Source organism: Monopterus albus, unplaced genomic scaffold (genome assembly GCF_001952655.1).
Source record: "Monopterus albus unplaced genomic scaffold, M_albus_1.0 scaffold47.1, whole genome shotgun sequence".
Lineage (NCBI taxonomy): Eukaryota > Metazoa > Chordata > Actinopteri > Synbranchiformes > Synbranchidae > Monopterus > Monopterus albus.
In genome coordinates, this window is record NW_018127927.1 from 1,017,488 (window position 1) to 1,029,821 (window position 12,334).

A 12,334-nucleotide genomic window follows, 5' to 3' on the forward strand; every position below is an offset into this window, starting at 1 on the left:
GCTGAAGTAATGTCACACCTAATCATACCAGCTAATTCATGGAAAGCTCTCAAGCTGACAAGTCCTGGACTTTGATACAAAACTGAAATGTAAGCAGCTGGTCTGAGCTCAGCCTTACTGGTGGGATTCACAGCACTCAGTCCTCACATGGCTTGGTTCCTCGCACAGCAAGCCACGGTCCACTCCACATTGCTCTGGGGACTGTAACAGATGTCCAACCAATTTGAGAACCAGTTTGAAAATGCACTGTCAAAGCTCAGCTAATGGTGGCATTATGGGACAGAATCATAACCTGCCCAATGTGCTCTGCTGAGCAGAGTGGAGCTCTAATAAACAAAACAAAACAGAATTAAATAAATAAATAAACACACAAAAAAAAAACCCAGCCATCAGTCTGATGAAAAGGACCTGACTGTGACCTCCCAGAGCAAAATATGTGGGAAATTGGTGTTGATATTAGACAGAACCACTGCATGTACAGTATAAGATTTATTCAAAGGATTTTTGCACAAATTCACATAACAGTGAAAAAGGAAGAGATGAGTGAAGAAAGGATGGAGAAAGAGGGAGAGAGAGATTTAGGAACTATGTTATCCAAAGGACATACAGAGAAAAGGCTTTCACAAATGTATTCCAGCTTCCCTTTCCTTCTCTTGTAATCCCCTCTATCCTTTATACCCCAGTCTCTCTCTCTCCTCTGCTCCTCTTCTCAAACCTCAGTCGGCAGATTGGGGATTTTTTTTTCTCTTTCAGAAAATAAAAAAGACGTTTCCGCGTTTTATGGACAATTTAGTCCGTGCAAATAGATGTAACTGAGAGCCAGGATATTTTGCCAAGGTTTACGATGATCAAATACGGACCAGTCCGGTGATTAATTACCACAATAGGGCGCACAAGTTCGCCAGCGAGTCGGGCATGTTGTATTCTCTGTATTACCGTGTAGCCAATGCCGCAGCGGGGAGATAATCGGGCGGAGGGAGCTGTTATAGAGAGGAGACAGAGAGAGGAGCTGGCAGCACATGATCACACAGGCTATCCAGTCACTGATCAACTGGAGCATTCATAATTGCGCTGGCGATAACATATGGGAATACAGCAAGGCGAGACTGTGGTCACACCTGGTTAAGGAGGACACCAGAGGACCGGTGCGGGTAAAACCACGGCCAAATCTGAGGGACTTTGCATCAAACACAGCCGAGAGAAAGCGTGGCTTCCGAAGCACCATCCGGTAGGTGAGGGTTGATTGATGTGCACGGACTGCCAATATGCGTTTCATCATCTGATCTGGCAAAAATTTCATCTCATCGGGCTTTTATGGCTCGTTATAGCCCAACAAGTATTTTACTCTGTCTTTTGTCTTCTGTCTGTGGCACGGTTCAAGAAACCATTGGGTCTGTCAGTGAAATACAATTGACTCTTAGCAAATGCCAAGGCGCTTGATTGAAGATGCGGGTCTCAGTGAATAGCTGGCAGTCAGACTCATAGGCTGAACAGTGGATACTGGTTCGAAGGCCCAGTCTGGATATGCATTCAAACAAAGGAGAAGACACACCACCAAAGATACAGAGATTAGACAATGATTGGCGCTAGTCTTGATGCAAGAAAAACAGCAAATGGAAGCCGCATAATGTAAGTTTACAACTGAAATATTTGCACTTGTGTATGTATTGAAATAAAGGTCTGCGCGTTAGTTGCAATTAGGTGCACAACAATCTAGTTCATGAGTCAGACTGAATGTACTTAAATATTATTTAACACCCCATTCTGGTATGCGAATGAGTAAAGACTGTGAAGTTCGTCAGGTAAACCCCCCAAACACCTCCACTGACTCCTCTGACAGTCTTGTCAACAGAATTACTGCCCATTCTACCCCTGCTGCAGCGCCTCCCTTAATTAAATGCCTATTAAGTAAAACAGATGAAACTACACAAGAATTTTTAGATAATTTAGCAAATAAGGAGAGTAAATTTAAATGCTTTGTAAGCATCTTGTTAGGTGCCACGTTTTGCATCAGAACAAAAATCGAACTTCTATGTAAAACTCCTGTCCACGTCACTGACCTATAACCACATTTCAAATATTAATGTCTGAGCATGAGAGGATTTGGGCCAACAATCGTGACCCAAAGTACATAACCCAAACACACTTCCACTGTAACTCATTGAACAACCTCGTGTGCTGAATATCAGAATGAAGGCAAATTTGGCACAGGTAACTTCTGGCAAAATCTCACAGAGGTGAAACAAAACGTTGATGAGGAATCATATGAATGAGGAATTGCAGAGGCTTCAGACATGCCTGCTGCAGTTCTTGATCTAGCCTGTGCCCATGGCACATGGGTGATAGACCAACAGATGGTATCTCTGCAGGAATTCATCTTGTGAAAGTTGGACAAGACATTCTTGGATATAGGCTACCCTCTGACTCTCTGGCACTGAGGCCTGCGTCTGGCGGTAATGATGGCAGTCATGGTGAATGGTCTCACTGATTACGCCGCTCTTTCATCTGACTTACCCCCTCTCCTGCTCTCCAAGTGAATAAATAAATAAATAAATAAATAAACACTCTAAAATCATTGTAGTCCACTATAACTGCACTACAGATGCTGCAAAGGGTTACTGAGTTGATTTGCATGGCTTCATCATACATCAATAGATATGCAAGCAATTGAGATTTGCAATTGGATGACCAGCTCAGGCACAATTCAGCCTCTTCCAGCACTATTACATGTCTGGCCATTAACATGGTTGTAAATAATGCAGCTTTCTAATTGATTTGTAGATAGAGGATGCACATTATAGTACAAAGTCTGTGTATTGTAAGGGTCTTTGTGTGGCCTGTGTTGTATACCATTTGTCTGTTGGTTGGTTTGTTTGTAATGCTGTTGTCCCATGGATGCTAGCTACAGTACAGAAATCACTATGGCTGCAATACTGATCTGCCTTGTTAATTACTTCATTGCATTAGGGGAAGACACAGCTATGTAATAAGCAAGATAATATATAGGGAGTCATTCATTATTGTATTTCACCTTGGAGCTTACTTTCAATAATGACTAGCTCCTTGTAAGTAAGCCTTACTTGGCAACCTGTAGCAGATCAGAGACTGCTTGTTGCTGCCAGTGATAAGCCACTACCAGATCATTAGTGATCGTTTCAACTGGCTGTGAAATCAAGGTTATATTGCTCCCTGACATCTGACTTATTGATGTCATTGACATCTGACTGACGCCCAGATCATTTTGTCCTTAACTCTAACCAATTAGCATTAATGCATCACATAACATCAGCATGTCTTTTGCATGTAGAAGTCAGACAAAACAGGCATGAAAAGTGTGCATCAAAGATTTTCCATAATCAAATGCAAAAACTAAAAGATCACCTTCAGCTCATAGTATTTGGTTTGTCTTTACTGACATAGACTGCTCAGTGTTGCCTTTCAAAATCAGATGCAGCTTCAGCCCAGCCAAGCTAGCAGTCCTCGGCTACAGTACTTGCTTTCACTGGGAGGAGATATGTGAACTTCCTAACTATAAAACATAACAGCATAGCCATTATATTTGTGACAGCACAGTCATTATAGGAATGACAGCCTTCCTGCTACCCATTGTTGCCATCACAGCTAGAAAATTGATGGTTTACAGTGACTATGTTGAGCAGTAGGTGGAAACTTGTCAGAACAGATTGGAGGTGGACTGAGAAACAGGATTAGAACAGCTCATAAAAGTAAGTTCAGATTGATTTTGACGGAAAGCACCTATACTCACTATTGACTCATATTGTTAATTGCAAGGTAGGTCATTCCAAGAATGCCATGGTGTTATTTTCAGTGCCATAGTGGGGATAACCATGCTGATTAAAGAAGTGTACGAGTAGTAATTAGTGCTATTCAGTAACAAAAAGGACATTTTATGAGCATGTATTCAGATGATAGGTATAAAGGGGCTGTTTGTCATTAAACATAGCATACTGCTACGTTTATCTGGTGAAACATGATATACTGAAAGTGTTCTTGCAATTGCAAATTTTCAGCACCTGGCAGTGGTATAAATTTAGCAAAATTTCTGTGGACATATGCTAGTTTGAAAGGAATTTATAATGCATGTAGTATGCTTTTTTTGTTGCTATTTTAATGAAAGCCATTCTTAAGCACTTGCCATTAGCAGCACCAGGAACAGAAATACAGCCCTTCTCTTCTCCAGTGAAAATGTTAGAGGGGAGGAAGGGAAGGGAACGAGGTGAAGGGAGGGCTTTCTGGAGGCAGTGTAGCCTTCAGTAATGGTACCCTTGTCACAGGCCTGCGCTGAGCTGGACAGCCTCTGTCTTTGGCCATGACCACAAATTAATTAGTTGTACATTTGCAGCGTAAACAGCACGTTGAACTACTGCTGACAAAAATGAGGTTTACTGGACCAGCGTTAGTTAGTTAGCTGGCTGGGAGTCAAGACAGGGGCAGCTTGTGACAGGTAGTGTCTTTACCTCCAGCTAAAGGAGCAAGGGCATCTTTACAGACCAGCCTTAGCTCGCTTTCCACTCACAACATCCATTTTCTTTTTCATGTTGTAAAGTATTTTATTCTAATAATGAACAGATGTGTATTACCTTAATTTACATGTATATTATGGTATTGCATTGGCTTCTTTTGAGCAGCCATTAGAATATTTAATTTGAGAAGAGTTGGCAACAGTATTTTGTGGATTTATCCAGACATTTATTGTAAACTTCCTGCCATCCTGTGCAGCAGACGCCTGCGTTTTATGAGCGCTATTTACTTGGCAGGGTGCGAATGGTGATATCAGAGCAACACTGCAAATTCAAATCCTTCCAAGACAAATAAATTACAAATGGACATGAAAACATTTCAAATTGTTCCCTAATTGCTGTTGACTGTTGTAATGTTGATTGCAAATCAGCATGAAATATTCACAATATTAGTTTTGTGGTAGGCTAAATCATGCAATAGCGGTTGTGGTAATAATCAAAAGGATTCTGTCCAACAGCAACTTAAACACAGTCATGCAAGCAGTTAAACCCACCCCTTCATGGCTCTAGTTCTGCAGCCTAACATGTAGTTTTTTTCAAATGCTGCATGAAATGGACATTCAGAAATGGTGTTTTACATCATTTATAAGAATCAAAACATACTGAGGTCAAGCAGAGCATGCAAACAGACCATAATGATTGTAAACAAACCTATGACACAAGTTCAAAGTGTTTATTTGTCATATGCACAGTTAGGAAACATGTTTCCCTGTACAATGAAATTCTTACTTTGCCGTCCACATGAATGCCACAAAATACAAATGAAATATAAAGTAGATAAATAAGTAACACAAAATCTAAGGCACTTTAAGCAGTGCAGATGCAGCAGTATAATAAAAATTTATCAGAATATAATAAAAGAATGTATGCTGCATGGGAGCAGCATGTGCAGCAGTCAACAGTCAATGTGCAAACTGAGAATGTAAACAGTACATCACGTATTTCCTGGTAATAAACTCCTCAGCTGTTTAGGAGTCTGATGGCAGAGGGAAAGAAAGGGTTTTTCAGTCTAGAGGTCCTGCATTTCACACTTCTGAACCTCCGGCCAGAGGGCAAAGAAGTGAACAGTCCGTGCTGGGGGTGGGTCGGATCTTTGAGGATGGAGGCAACTTTCCTACGCATCCTGCAATGGTAAATGCTCTGCAGAGCGGGCAGTGGAGTCCTGGTGATCTTCTCCACAGTCTTTACCACTCTCTGCAGGCGCTTGTGGTTCATAGCAGTAGTGCTGCCATACCAGACAGTGATGCAGTTGGTCAAGATGATGTCAATGATGCAGCTGTACAAGTTGCAAAGGATCCTAGGTGACATGTAAACTTCCTTAGCCTCCTCAGGAAGTACAGCCACCGTTGGGCCTTCTTGACCATTTTGCTCATCCCTCAGCCAGAGCATCGTTCCCACAGGTGGGAACGATGCTCTGGCTGAGGGAGAGATTGAAGATGGTGGTGAGAACATCAGCCAGCTCACTGACACATGCCCTGAGAGCCCTCCCAGGGAAGTTGTCCGGTCCTGCCGCTTTGCCTCTGCTTGGTGAAACAGTTAGTGGAAGGGAGGTGGGGGGCTGGGTGGTCTCCGTGTATGTGTGCATGCTTCCTCTCTGTGCTGTGGCTGGAGGTCTCAAAGCGGGTCTAAAAGGTGTTGAGGTCATCCGGCAGGCTGTCTGTGGAGCTGATGATGCTGGTGGTGGTCCTGTAGTCTGTGATGTGCTGCAGGCCTTGCCACATCCGTCCGGAGTCAGCAGTAGAATAGAAGCCATTCAGCTTCTCTCTGTACTGCCTCTTGGCTGCTGTGATGGCTTTCCTCAGTCTGTACTTTGCAGCTTTGTACTCCGTCTCATCGCCTGATCTGAAAGCATGAGAGTGAGCACGCAGCATGTGGTGTACCTGACTGTTTATCCAGGGCTTCTGGTTGGGGAACCTCCTGACAATGCAAAGTGTTCATCAGTTCTGATGCTTCTTTAAGTCACAGATGTGAAACTTTAAATTCAGACTATTCTGTCCAGTCAGTTATACACACAACTGAGAAGAACATTCTTTATATTGCAGACTGAACTGATGCAAAATGGATGTTGATAAACAGGAAGTCAGTTCATTAAAATGCCAGTGTGAACAGCAGGAACACCAAGCTTGTCAAAATAATAAGAGCCCCAAAACATGACATGGCTCCAAATTCACCCAGACAGATAATGAAGGAGGGATTTCTGTCATACACCTGAAAGTGGGCTACAATGTTGAGTCATTACCACAAGTTTGTCCCTTTATTGTGTCTTACATTGTTGGCTGATCTATTTGGATTGGTTGAAGTCAGATGGTTCAGCTCAGGGACAGGACATGCCTACTTGATTTGAAGATCAGATAGCAAAGGGTGGAGTTTTGGTTGTTTGTTAAATAAAATGGCCTAAATTCAATTACATTCTTTATAAACAAAGTACAGAAATTACTCAAGGTTTGTCTACTGAATTATTAAAAAGTGGAAACCAGTTCACAGTTTATTCTGTATAATATTATGATAATATTCATATTATATCTCTGTCTGGACTTAGAATATATGTAGTACAGTTCGGCAACTTACAGTGAGCTGAAAATACTGTAAGGCTTAAAGGTGCATGAACTAAGATATTACACATGGCTTGATAAATCAAGTGAAAATGGGACAGGATGTGGTATCTTTCTGCTACTGTTTACTACCCCTTTCCATGACACTCTGCTGCTTACAATGTTTCTGTAGTTTTTCCATCTTTTCTAAAGTATGTTTTAAAAATATAGTCTATAAATCAGCTCTGCCTGCTGCTCAGCAAAGGCTATAAGTAGAGATGGGCCTGATCTGATCCTATGTTGGTATTGGGTCCGATATTGGCATCATTCACTCATCAGATATCGGATGGATGAGGTTAATATAACATTACATGACACGTGTAATTAATCCATGTTCCATTCCACATCTTACCATAAACCCATGGCAGCTTCAGTCTGTACCAGAGTGAGCAAATAACATTAGTTGTTGGTTTGACTAAAATGTTGGTTGTTTGCAGATATTTTAGTCAGGAAATAACAAAAAGCAAAACAACTATTCTTGGCCCAGTCTTATTTTCTTTATATCTACTTCTGTTAAGGTAGATTTTTAGGAAATACGAGCTGTATTTTCACTGTTTTGCCGATGACATCCAAATCCACTTACGGGTTACAGGAAACCACAGTCCCCCATTATTGTCCCTGTTTGAATGTTTGCAGGATATTAAAGCTTGGCTTTCATTCAATTATTTACACATCAGTAAAAGTAAGATGGAGTGTGTGCTGATTGGCAGACCTGATAGATGGTCTAACTGCGACTTTGGTCCACTGGTTGCCTTCTTGAAACCGCATGTACAAAACTTTGGGATGATTTTTGATCCTGACCTCAAGATGGATTTACAGATAGACTCAGTTGTTAAGGCAAAATTTTTCCGTTCAGACTGTTATCAAAGAATAAACACTTTCCTTCTTTCGAGGATTTTGAAAAGGCTATTCATGCCTTTATTGCCTTGAGGTTGAATTACTGCATTGCACTGTATTTTGGGATCTCAGGTATCCCCTTCTCATCTCCAAATAGTTCAAAAGGCAGCTGTGCATCTTTTAATCCTCATTTAGGCATCTACATTGGCTTCCAGTCTGTTTTAGGATTGTTTTCAAGATTTTAACATTTGTTTTTAAGGCTCTCCATTCTTTAGCTCCTTCATATATTGCTTCATATGTTGCTTGCTCGCTTGTTTGTAATGTGTCTAAAGCCAATGTGCTGAGGGTGGAAGTATGGTTGCAGTGTACAATATTCAAACCGTAAGTAGTCATTTCAAACAGCCAGCCATGGAGGCTCTCTTGTCAGCTAAAAGTCTGAAACAGTGATTTTCAGACCTTTGCACTACATAGCCTCCCTTTTTTATAATTAATGATAACCTCACCAAGCCTATACCAACAAATATACAGTATAACAACAGTGGGAACATCAAAACACCATCCCCATGTTTGGTTTACAGGAGTTCATCATGACACTGTTGAGAGAAAGATCATTTTCAGGGATAAACATGAAACAAGATGAACCAACAATAACACAAGCACCATCTTGAGATGCACTTAACTGGTCCAAAACCATTCTGTTTTGCATTGTCATGAGCTTGATGTTACTCAAGACATTTCGAGTGGCACCCACAGAGACAAGGCTGGAATTCATAAAAGAAAGAAACTGGTAGCTGAGGGTTTCTATGCACAAGAGTAATTTTCCAGCACCCATTTGAGAGAACATTGGCAGAGCCACTTTCTGACCCATGGTCCAGAGCTTAAAATCCTGTGGGACATCAGAGCCTCAGACTGCATCATATGGTGGAAAATGCACTCGCGTTTCCACCGCATGTGTGAGGGAAGTTCAGTGGCTTCAATGACATAGGTGTGGTCAGAGTTACCAGATTACAAACGCCACCCCAACTGTCAGGTAGATATGAATACAATTTTGAGCTGCAGCGCTAGTAATAGTCTAGAATAATGTGGGAGCTGTTGGCACCTGGTGCAGCAGTAGCACAGGTGAGGTTAAATGCAGGGCGTAGAAGAGCAGAGGTATCATAGTAATAGAGATCACAGGTCTGATTCAGATCAAATTTAGACAGATAGACAACTGTATTATCTATCTGTATTATCTGTAATCAGGGAAGGCAACAGTGCGGTGGGTAGAGCAGCCATCTCCCTACAGGAATGTTGAAGGTTTGAATCTCGGTGCCTGCAGTCCACATGTCGAAGTGTCTGCCGCAGATGGCTGCCTTGGTTCTGTACCGGAAACAAATTCCTTGTGTGTAACATACTTGGCCAATAAAGGTGATTATCCTTATCCTTATCCTTATCACATTGCATAGGAAGAAACAGACCCAATAGGTTTGTACCATTACCATAGTAACATGTGTGATAAGTATCAGTTGGCTGGGCAGGAACAATACCATTATAAGGACTCTGGGTGGAGTCGCGTTACTGTGGCCAGGCTGTCATCTGTGGGCAGGCTGTCAGTTGCCTCACTGTAGAGGAGGAAACAACACTGAGGTTAGACATGAGAGCATAAAAAGAGAAGAGAGCATGTGGCAAATGAAGTTTGTCAGTCGTTGCCTCACTGTAGAGCTAACCACAACAACTCAGTTCCCTTCTTCACATATATTGGAGTTCAGAATGCGGGCATGCCCAGTCAGAACTCTTCCCTCCTCACTGAAGGACGTAAGCTGTGGGATTGAGGTTAGTGAGGTCTTCTCCCTTCTGGCTCCCTGCTTCCCCTCAGGCTGTAGCCCTCCAGTGAGCATCATACACAGAAGGGGAGAAGTCGTTGTATGGCTTAGCAATTTTTTTACAGTGATTGGCGTGTATCCAAGTAACTCGTACTGCTACTTTCACTTCAGTGTTGGTTGTCAGCAGCACTTGGAATGGACCCTGGTATCTCCTATGCTTTCAGTTCTTCCATCTGTGGTCCTTAATCAGCACCCAATGGCCAACATACCAACATACAATGTTCCTTTGGTTATTGTAATATAGTCAGAGCACTAATAATTTAACTGGTATTAGGTTAAAACATTGTAAATGCAGTTCACATGTGTACAGCTCCAAATCCATAGCGACTTTCCATGTACACTGTGAGGGATTAATTGTCTGTCAATTTACAAGCTTCAATGAGAGCAACCAACTCTGCAGCCTGCACTGAAAAGTGAGATGGGAGTCTGCCCTTGGTTAAAACAACATGAGATGAAACAACAGCAAAACCCACATGTGTAGTACCAGTCTGAGGGTCTTTAAAGGCAGAGCCATCAACAAATAAAGTCAGGTCAGCATTTAGCAATGGAGTGGATTTGAGGTCCACCCGAGGTGTGCAAACCATGTCCACTACTGTTTGACAGCAGTGTGCATCTCCATCATCCTCTATAGGGAAAAGAGTAGCTGGGTTTAATACATTACAGCGTGAAATGGCTCTTATCATCAAACATGAAAGCAAACCAGTACTGGCTGTCGGGATGTACTGGAATGGAAAAGAATGCATTTGCCAAATCAACAACAGAGAAATATGTTGAGCCTGGAGGCACTTGAGATAAAATCGTGATGCCTCATTTACTGCGCTTAGATCATGCACAAATCTCCATTCAGTAGGCTGGCCAGAATCTCTGATTTTCTTTACTGGGAAAATGGGTGTTCGTACTAGGGACTCATCATAAGGCACAATAATGCAATGAACGAAGCACATGTAATGAATGAAACACAGGCTTAATGCCATCAATGGCTTCTTTTTTGAGTGAATACTGCTTTAAACAGGGCCTGTGGGTACACCACTATGGGTTTGGAATTTGTCACAAGGCCCACATCATATTTGTGTTTTGCCCATAGGCAGTCTGGAATTTCTGCTAATTCCTGTGTTGTCAGTGTGTATATGTTTTCTGTCTATGTGTGTGTACATGTTGATGTGTGAGCAGCCAGCTGCGCTGTGCAGTTCCCTATAAAAGGAGGTAAAAGCGGTGTGGTATACATCATCCTGCATAGTGTACTCTGTTCTGGAGTCCCCATGGACAGGTTGGAAATCTGTGTACTCTGTTTTACTATGCAGCCACAACCCTAGGTCCCATCAGTGCCAGCTTGATGGTTTTGCAGGTGGCACATGTGGTGCCAGTCCTGTGAAGAGAGAAGTTTGCCTGGGAGACAGAGAGATCAGAACAGCAACCATATTCTTTGTCCAGTCAATACTACATAGCCCCAATGTTTCAACGTTTATTTTCTGTCACATACCATTTATTTTCAGTCATCATCTGGCCCATCACTCAAGTGTACAGTACAGTGAAAGTTTTCTGCCTGCCTGCATGAGAGTGTCTGCATTTGTATGGTGTGTGTGTGTGTGTGCAAACTCTGTGAGCCAAGCAGTTACAGGTGCAGTGACATTGGATAACAATTGCCATGTAAACACATTTAATGGAGTTTCCTGGGTAAACTGTAGTAGATTATGTGTTAGTTAGGTGAGTCAGGTGGTGTAATGACAGATACTCCTTCTGGTGTGGAGATAAGCCCTAGATGGAGAATACACATCAAATCTCTCCCTAGTAGGTTAACAGGGCACAGAGTGGAGTAAATAAATAAATGTTTCAGATTGACATTCCCCAGCTTGCATTTCTGTCTATGTGTGTGTACGTGTTGATGTAGTAGTAGATAAGTTTAATAGGTTCTTTGTCCTGGTTTAGCAAGAAGCATTTGTACAGATGATACATCCGTCACTATAAATAATAATAGAATCGAAAGGAACATGAGTTCTATGTTTTTGAAGCCCATAGTTGAAAAGGAAATTATAGAGATAGTGAATAAATGTGGCAATAAAACATCTAGTGATAGTGATGGTATCCCTATGACAACTGTTAAATGGGCAATCGAGGGGATATGCAAACCATTAACCCATATTTTTAACATGTCGTTTCGACTTGGGCAGTTCCCCATGAATATGAAAATAGCAAAGGTTATTCCATTGTATACATCTGGTGATAAGCACAACTTCACAAATTATAGACCGGTTTCTCTGTTGTCACAATTTTCAAAAATTCTGGAAAAACTCTTTAATAACAGATTAGATACATTTATTGACAAACATAAAATCCTCTCTGATTGCCAATAAGGTTTTAGGTCGAACCGATCGACATCTTTGGCCATTACCGACCTGATGGAGGACATTACAAGTGCTATGGATGAGAAGAAATACACGATGGGGATATTTATTGACCTAAAAAAAGCATTTGACACAATCAATCATGAATTATTAATGGACAA

General features: G+C 41.7%; 1 protein-coding gene across 2 annotated transcripts in view; it reads left to right on the top strand.

Annotated features, from left to right (window-relative positions):
* Nucleotides 1–793: 793 nt before the first annotated feature.
* The window catches only part of flrt1a (fibronectin leucine rich transmembrane protein 1a), an 87,491-nt gene continuing 75,950 nt past the window's right edge, over nucleotides 794–12,334 (top strand). For both annotated transcript variants that reach the window (XM_020600498.1, XM_020600499.1), the window contains exon 1: nucleotides 794–1,228. The gene's annotated coding sequence lies outside the window, so the exon portion shown is untranslated. The remainder of the gene's footprint in view (nucleotides 1,229–12,334) is intronic.